The 8830-nt window shown below is 39.7% G+C and overlaps 1 protein-coding gene across 2 annotated transcripts in view; it reads left to right on the forward strand.

Annotated features, from left to right (window-relative positions):
• The first annotated feature begins 7947 nt into the window (after positions 1–7947).
• The window catches only part of si:ch73-116o1.2 (ras-related protein M-Ras), a 20914-nt gene continuing 20031 nt past the window's right edge, over positions 7948–8830 (forward strand). Inside the window, exon 1 of one of the 2 annotated variants that reach the window (XM_034885559.1) lies at positions 7948–8119. The gene's annotated coding sequence lies outside the window, so the exon portion shown is untranslated. The remainder of the gene's footprint in view (positions 8120–8830) is intronic. The other variant, XM_034885560.1, reaches the window with a different exon arrangement.

Consider the following 8830-nt stretch of genomic DNA (forward strand, 5'->3'; position numbering starts at 1 on the left):
AGGCATTAAAAGTCAAGCTATATTGACCTTGAGCATATAATAAATCTATATTGACATTTTTTCAATGAAGCTCAGATTTCCCAGGTACTTGGCAACGTTGAAGGGGGCTTCTGCTGTGACGTGCTCCGGGTCGTCCGGCATGGGGAGGTGAGCCATCCATCTTTGTCTGCTTAACCAATATCGGGTTGCGGGGTGCAGCAGCTCTGGCAGGGGACCCCAAACTTCCCTTTCCCAAGCCACATTAACAAGTTCCAACTGGGGAATCATGAGGTAATTTAATTACTCCATCTAGTCCTGGTTCTTCCCCGAGGTCTCCTCCCAGCTGGACGTGCCTGGAACACCTCCCTAGTGAGGCGCCAGGAGGCATCCTTACCAGTTGCCCGAACCACCTCAACTGGCTCTTTTTGACGCAAAGGAGCAGCAGCTCTACTCCGAGCTCCTCTGTATTCTGCATGAATATGGAGCGTCTACCCCAGTTCATGCTAATGCAAATCGGAAATTTCAAGCCAATAGGAATATTTGGAATTGATGGTGGAGGTAAAATATTCATTAAAAAGGACAACTGTGTGAACGGGCAACGGGATCAACAGGATCAACTTAACACGTTACACACTGGATCTTAAAAGCATCAACTTTTCTCTCAACCCTGTGTCTAAAGTCAAACATATACAGTATAAGAAGGACCTTAGTGGTTGCCTAATACCATATCCAAATTCTTTTATATAGACCTAAGCTGTCCCCTAATACTGTATCTGAAGTCGAGTCAAGGTAGAGGCTGGGGTTCTGAGCTTTTATTTTCTCAAAGGCAGATCAGGATACCAAGGGCTCGGTTTACACCTATCGCCATTTCTAGCCAATGGAGGATCATAGGCAGGCTGGGAGAACTCATATTAATGTTAAAAAAACCTCAAAAAGTGAAATTGTCATGCCATGGGACCTTTAAGTTTCTCTTTTTCATAGGGTTACACTTTTTCCCATATAGTTTTCGGGTATTCCTGGAGATCCTTTGTTTGATATTCTGCTGCTGATCGACAGGAATGCACCTGTGGTTTTTGACCAACAGACAGGTGTCTGGTGGTCCAGGCAGTAGAGCTCAAACTTCTCGGCGTGGAGGTGGCAGAAAACACCAGAATCCACCTCCAGTAGAAAAGACTCGCACAGGTTCTTCAACACCAGGTTGCATTAAATTTTAATTGGACACATTATGCAAATGGGGCATTCACTTTGACGTTTCGTTTCCCACCATGATTGCATACAGGCATTACAAAAGCTGTGGCTACAAGGAAAAAAGACAGGATCTTTAAAAATGTCCTGGCAGACCGGACAAGTGAGCTCCTCACTTGGTGACAACCATTTGGAAGCCATATTTCTTTTACCACTTCTTAATCCAATTACTGAAACAAGTGCCTTTTGACGCTTCTTTTTACTGTTCTTCTTCTTGTTCTTCTTTGGCTTGTGATGACCAACCTAATAGTATCCCGTTCCTGGCAGTTGTAAATTAGCTGCAGCAGTCTGTGATCTTAAAGGGTATCACACCGACACACCAAACGCAGCGCTCCTCCTAGACCTCATATAAAGTCATATATTTAAACTAAAGTGTTGGGCATAGGCTACTTTTCTTCCAAGTTTTCCCCCCTTGTCCACCCAAAAATGGTTCCAAAGATAGGAAAACTTTCTTCACAGATTAAATGAAAGTTGCAATTTTGTTCTATTTGATGACGTAGTAGCTCAGGTTCACCTGGTGCGTGTTCAATCTCAAAACGGTTTGCACAGTTTTGCTACGGTTCCCGTGTTAAACATCATATTTCCTCGGAACGGTATGAAACAGCATGCAACGGCTTTAAGATACGTTTTTTTCTCAGTTTGATCCAGCAGCCTGTTAGCTTGCACGTAAGTGCTCATTCTGCCAGGAGAGTCTATCATGAGATATTATTATGATTTATATTCCTCTCTGTGTAAATCTCTTTGATTTGCATACTGTAGTTTCTCCTTTCAATTTTTTTGTGGGATGAGAATATTCATTTTTAAATGCATGTTAAATGAAGTGCATCAGTTTTCCTATTTATATTTTAATGAGGAGATATACTACAAGTCTGATTGGAGTACCCTCATCTTACTGAACATAGGACGAGGGCTTTTAGTTAAATATGGATAACATCAATGGTAAGGTCAACCCTATTAGTTTAATGCAAATTTTCAAAATGCCGGAATAAAATGGGGGAGCGTTTTTTCCTTTTGTCTTCCCTACAGATATTTTATGTTATGTTGTTCCGTGTTACCTTACCTTATATTATATATCATATCAGATATGAAATGTCATAATTCACCATCTAATACTGTATTTTGTTAATATGTTACACTAATTGTTTGTGTGATTACTGTCCACTTTACTGTGTTGACAAAAGTATGTTTTAATACCAAAACATGTTTTGGCAAAGTTAAAACTGTTTTTAAGCAATGTGACATGGATTAAAGTTGCTAAACTCTTATTCTCTGATACTAAAAAATAGGTCAGTTGTTCTTAAAAAAAAGTACACCCACAGTGGCCTGCTGCAGCCTTTTGGTCTTCAGGACTAGATTGAAACTAGCACCATACTAATTTGGTATCAGAGTGCCCCCATTCATCTCAGGTCCCATGTTGCTAGAAACCCTCTATGTATACAAAACTCTGTTTCAGCAGCGATGCACATTGTGATCTTAAATATTGTAATAAGTGGTCATCAGAAGAAAATGAAAAATGACAGTTTGAACGTTTTCCCACTGCTGTCTTAAGCAAACACACAACTTTCACTTCCTTTTTTACCATGACCGCACCACCATGTGCAGCCAGTGAGTGCATGGGAATCAGCTGTTGTGTGATGTACCTGGTTCCAGCTTTCATTCGCATCCTGTGCAAAAGCACCAAGCTCAGCTACACCGTTAAAGGCAGCTCAAAGGCATGGAGCCACGTCTCAGAGCTCTGCAAAGGAAACACACATCATTAGAGATAAGCAGCAACCACATACAGCCTATGTTAACCCCTTCCCCTTTTTTCTAATAGGTGTGGGTTTGCCTAAATGTTTGACTCAATCTAGAAAAATGTGGAACATACAGTATATTGTGCATGTGCAACAGTAATTGCGATAGCCAGGGTGTATGTAGGGCAGTAATGAACCGTTCCCGTCTTTTCATCACATCCCACAGATGACAGCAGCGGCTCGGAAAGACGCTCCTCCAAAGCGTGCTGAAGGAAAGTCCTCATGAATCCACCAGATTTAAAAATTCCAACACAAAGAAAATAGAAAGAAATGGAAAACACATGCTTTCTGCGTGGAAGTGGAACGCAAAGGATATAGACTAATGCATGCATGACTCTAAATAGTTGCAGCAAAATCAAAATGTACACAGACCCATTTTCTCCTTCATGTACAGTATGTCTTTTAGTTTTGCAGCTCCTTGTGTATTAACTCTACACACAAAATCACATGAAACATTCTTTTAAAATTTAACTTGATAATCTATTCATCCATCTATTTGTTATTCATCATGTGTAGGGTGGAGGGAGGCTGGTTACAGTATAAGGGCAACATATAGGCTACATTATATAACATACATTATTTACATTCTCTTTTTGCCAGTAATATGCCTTGTGGTTTGTGCAAGGCTTGTTGGTACTGTCTCTGTATGGCAATGTGCAAAAGCACACAAAGCGTGCACATTTTATTTGATCAAGCCCTGTGTATGTATGACACATAACCAATATGACCTTACATGCAGGGGTAATCTCTGTGCAGGACACACAGTCATGTGGTTAAACTGAAAAATGCATCGCTGTGCAGTGTATGTGTGTGCACGCATGTGTGTGAACATATGTATTGTGATCAAGTCAGATGGTTTGATTCCAGTGAAGAAACAGCTCACTACTGTCTCCATGGAAACAGGCAAGAGGCAAGGGAAGTGTGTATCTCTGTGTGTATGTGAAATATGTGTGTATGTCTAAAGGGAAAGAGATAGAGAGAGTCCCCTTTTTTATCTTACTCTATTTTATTCTGCGCTATAAGCCTCAAATAAACATAAATTCATTCAAAAAAAAAATTCATGTGTCATTGCTGCCCTGCTTTATATATCCTGTTTACTATAAGTTATTACATACCTTTTTTAAAGATTATATTAGGCCTTTAATTCCAGAGGACATCTGAGGACATGAAAGGGTAGAGAGAGGGGGAGTGCCATGCAGCAAAGGGACAGAGGTTCGAGTTGAACCTGTGGCGTTGAGGAGTAATCCTCTACATATGTGCGCCTGCACCAACTGAGCTAACCCAGTTACTATGACTTTACAACCAACATTTGTACCAATGAGCAGGACTTCCAGCAACAAGCATCACCCAGACGGGGAATCCTGTACCTCATCAACAATGACCCTTACACACCCTGTGATAAGTGGGGGTGGAATGGCTCTCGGGATATCAATAGCAGTCGACTGGACGACCACATTCGTCAGAAATATCTCAACAGCGCTCAGGTGGATTGCTATGGAATATTGTGCAGATATTTATGATCCAGAGGCAGTGTATCCTCGTGTTTCTGCCGATCCCCTGACTTCTCCTCTAGCCCCACCTGTGAGTGTATTTGTGGTTTTGAGTTCTTGAAAACTAGTGGATGCATTACCATATTTAGTTAAGACCGTAGTTCCCCACAGGGTAAATTGGGATAATTTTTTTTTAAAATCTTGTGCCATATAGCTTAATTTGTTTAAAAATAATTTAATAATACAAAGGTAATAACAATAATACTCTTTTATTCAATTATTTTTTAACTATTATTCTATTAGGACTTTTTCATTGCCTTTATTATAGCAGCAAAAGTGCCACGGGCAGGACTGAACTGCTGCCAAGGACTCAGCCCACACTGGAAGAAGCTGAGAGCCCCAGCTCAAATTCTGAATTTGCTAACACGCAAGGTTATCATGCTAATGTGGTTATACCTCAGACGGCGATCTTTGTAAACATTACCATCGCCACATAATCTTATAGACACTGTCATTGTGATGGTTAGCCTGCTGGTATTAGCATTTAGCTAAAAGAAACGCCCGGCCAAACTATAACCTCACAAAGTCACGAGCTGGGCATGAGACACCACCAGTCCAATAATGCCTTTGAACTTTAGAAAAACGTTTTTCAACATTCTTTCTTTCTTCTTTCTTTCATTCTTTCTTTCTCTCTTTTTTCTCTCTCTTTCTCTAAATCTCTTTGTTAAAAGTGCTGACAAAAAAGATATCAATGGCATACAACATCTGTAAGTGTTTACATTTTGTGTGGCAGTGATATCTTATTATATTTATCTCATCTTTTTTTAAAAGCAATATGATTTTCCCAGAAATACTGTAAACAATGTGTGTGTGTATGTGTGTGTGGGTGGGTGTGTGTGTATATGTGTGAGAGAGAAATGGAGTTTCAAACATCTAATGTCTGGATTATTGACAGAGGTAAAACTCATAACAAGCTCTCCCTCTTCCTCATTTCAATTGAATAATTCACATCTCCCTCTCACACACACACACACACACACACACACACACACACACACACACACACACAAACACACACACACACACAAACACACGCACACCCTGACCGTTACTAGTAATGGACTGCATCATAAACAGTCTTGCCTGGAATTTGGAAAATGTTTGCGTGTGTGTTTTGTTTTTCTGCCCATGTGTGCATATATAACTACACCATGTCATAGCTGTCTTTAAATAATATATCACCTCTCATTAGAAATCAGCATTCCTTAGAGTTTTCACACTGTCCTCTGTGGCCTCGAGCTGATATCCAGAATATACTTATGCTCACAAACAACCTCACAGTTACATAATGAGGTTTATGGGAAGCAGCAATTTAACTGTAAGTATACAGCTACCAGGTAGTGTGAGTAATAGTCAGAAAGCAGCCTCTTGGAACTTGGTAACTGCAGACCTCGCTTTGCGGCGTTGCCCTGTTTAATGATCCCTGAAATTATTTATTGACCCGTTACTGAGTAATTTATGAAATAAGGAATGTGATTGATGAGGTGTGTAAGGGTGATTTACAATCACTTTTTCATCTGTCATCGTGTTTATTCGTTCTGCACAGATCTGTTGGTGTGCAGCCCGTTACATGCAGATTTACTGCTCGCCAAAATGAAATTGCAGTTTACAGCATCTGCCCTAATCTATTCTCAATATCACCAAGCCCTTTTGCTCTCAATCATTTTGCATTTCTCTCTCACACACACAAACACAGACACACAAACACACACACACACACACACACACACACACACACACCTTTTTTTCCCTTGATTGATCAGATCCTTATCTGTCTCTTTGACCTCTAGCTTAAATGAACCAAGTGTGCAGTGTCATATACTTTTTTCATGAGCAAAAATGGTTGATGAAAACACCATGTTAAATGTTGCCTTTCATCTATAAAAAACCCTTGTGAAATTCATGTTCTTCACATGTGAAATGCAAGAAAAGCAACAAGGGCCATGCATTCAACAGATAAGAAATAAACTGAGACGTTCTTCTACTACTCAAGATACGTTCTCAGGATGTGTCTCACAAAAATCCATAATTACAGGGAAACTATCAAATAGTTATGAGAGCTTGTAATTATGAGATCTTGTCCCTTAATCCAGAGTCATGATTACAAGAAAAAGATTTTGAAAATGTGAGAAACGTACAATACGATTGTGTGAAGAAGGTCTCTAATATAAGTTCTACAATTTTTGTACCACATATGTTTTACATGCTTTTGTACTGTAGGTGGGGTTGTGATTTCCACATGCAATGTCTCACATTTCACATATGGAATTGTGCTTACTATGTATCAGATTAAGAATTACGTTAACCTACATGTCAATCAAATGTAATCAAATTCTCAATGCATTTATGTATTTTTCTTGAATTTCACTGTAGGACAAACAATAATAACATGACTGATGATGGTAGAAATCCATTTAGCTTCTTCCATTTCAGGGTGCAGATAGTTGTCATGCTGGCTCACTGGGACACTCAACAGAGCCATTGTTAATGGTATTAGTAACACCTGTGCTTTTCCAATTATATAAGTCATAATTGTCTGTTGTGAAAAACAACAACGTCACAAAGACATCAGTCTTTTTATTGCATGATTTAGGCCTACTTATCAATTATCCTATTCTTATTTTTTTTTAGCAAAGAGTGGGGTCATGAAAATGCATTTTAGCTGTGGAGAGGATCACTAAAGAACCACCTGGAAAGTAAAAAGGTAGAAAGGTGAACCAGGAGAGTGAATGAAAAATAAATCAGTTTACACAGCACTTTTTCACATGTATATCTTTCACATGTGGGCTCAGTTTTCCAGTAGGCCTACATTTAACATATAAAAAAGAGTTGTGGGTCTCTGTGGCTATTGGCACAGAATTATTTCCGCATAGATTATTTTATTTATTTGAGTTTTGTTAGGTTTGCCTGATAGCATAATTTGCATTATAGCCTAATAATATAGCAATAAGGAGGCAAACATCTGAAAAGTATGGATAATCTGAATTAGGCCATTGCCGGTTTAGTTAAACAGGTCTGTTAATTAAGTAGAACCATTAGTTTTCCACGATTCAACTTACAAAAACAAAACACTCCTTTGCTTTAATTCATCCATTCAACTTCCCTGAAACGGCTAATTTGACAGGACTGTCCCTTTAAAGAAGTCCCTTAAAAAGAAAGGAACGGTCCATTTCACAAAATAGGGGACGTCTGTCCCTGCTTCGTGAGATTTCAAAATTTCAACACAAAAACGACATTGTGAAGGAAAATAAACACGTTACTTTACAATTGCTCTCTAACAAGAATACATCACGTTGCATTGAAAACAAACATTTAATGGTTTAATGTCTTCATTAAAACGGCGTTCCCCCCTTTTGGGCTTTTCTATTTATAGCATCAGCTGTTGCAATACAAAGATTATCTATTTAACGTATTGTTTCGCAGATGTGGGGAGCATACTGCTGTCTGTGGCGAAAGAGCGGCGGTGGTGTAAAGGCGAGAAAGAAAGAGATGAGGAGAAATATGTCGGTGTGAGGACGTTTCTTTGTGTCCACGACAGCAAAACTCATATCGGTAAGTAGCCTTCCTGCTGACAGAGAAGAGGTCGTGAATGCGAGCGTATGTGTTCATGGACAGTGCAGGCAACACCTCCCGTTAATGTGAAATCAACTACTCTCAGTATAACAACACTTTAACGTTACTGTATAGCCTAGCTTACTGCCACCAGGCTATTTAGACCAATGGCAGCTCGGTAAACAGTCAAGGGAAGGTAGCTAGCTCGTTATTATTAAGTATGACTAATTGAGTATAAAGGACTGTATTCAGTTTGCGGAAATTCCGTTTTGCAGCAAACTTAAAGAGAAAGATGAAGCTACCGAAATCCGTTATTCAGGGGCGGCTACTGTCGGTTTTCCATATGGCCGCGCACACACACACACACACACCCACACCCACACACACATACACACACACACACACACACACACACACACACACACACATATACACACTTACACAGAGACGGGCCTTGTATCAAAAATTTTCTCGAGGGGACAACACACAAAGTGCTTTTCTTTTATCGTATGTCAGATATGATGAAAGATTCTACGGTGTTTTTAACAGCAGTAGCCTACACCGGTCCGGGTTTGAAGCAACAATGGTGTGCAGATTTAACCGCTGGACGTCGAGATTCTTCATGTATCAAATCATAGGATGAGATCATTCAGAAGCACCTCAGTCTGCTGAAAGAAAAACACACATATACACACACACACACACACACAC

Source organism: Etheostoma cragini, chromosome 11, assembly GCF_013103735.1.
Source record: "Etheostoma cragini isolate CJK2018 chromosome 11, CSU_Ecrag_1.0, whole genome shotgun sequence".
NCBI lineage: Eukaryota > Metazoa > Chordata > Actinopteri > Perciformes > Percidae > Etheostoma > Etheostoma cragini.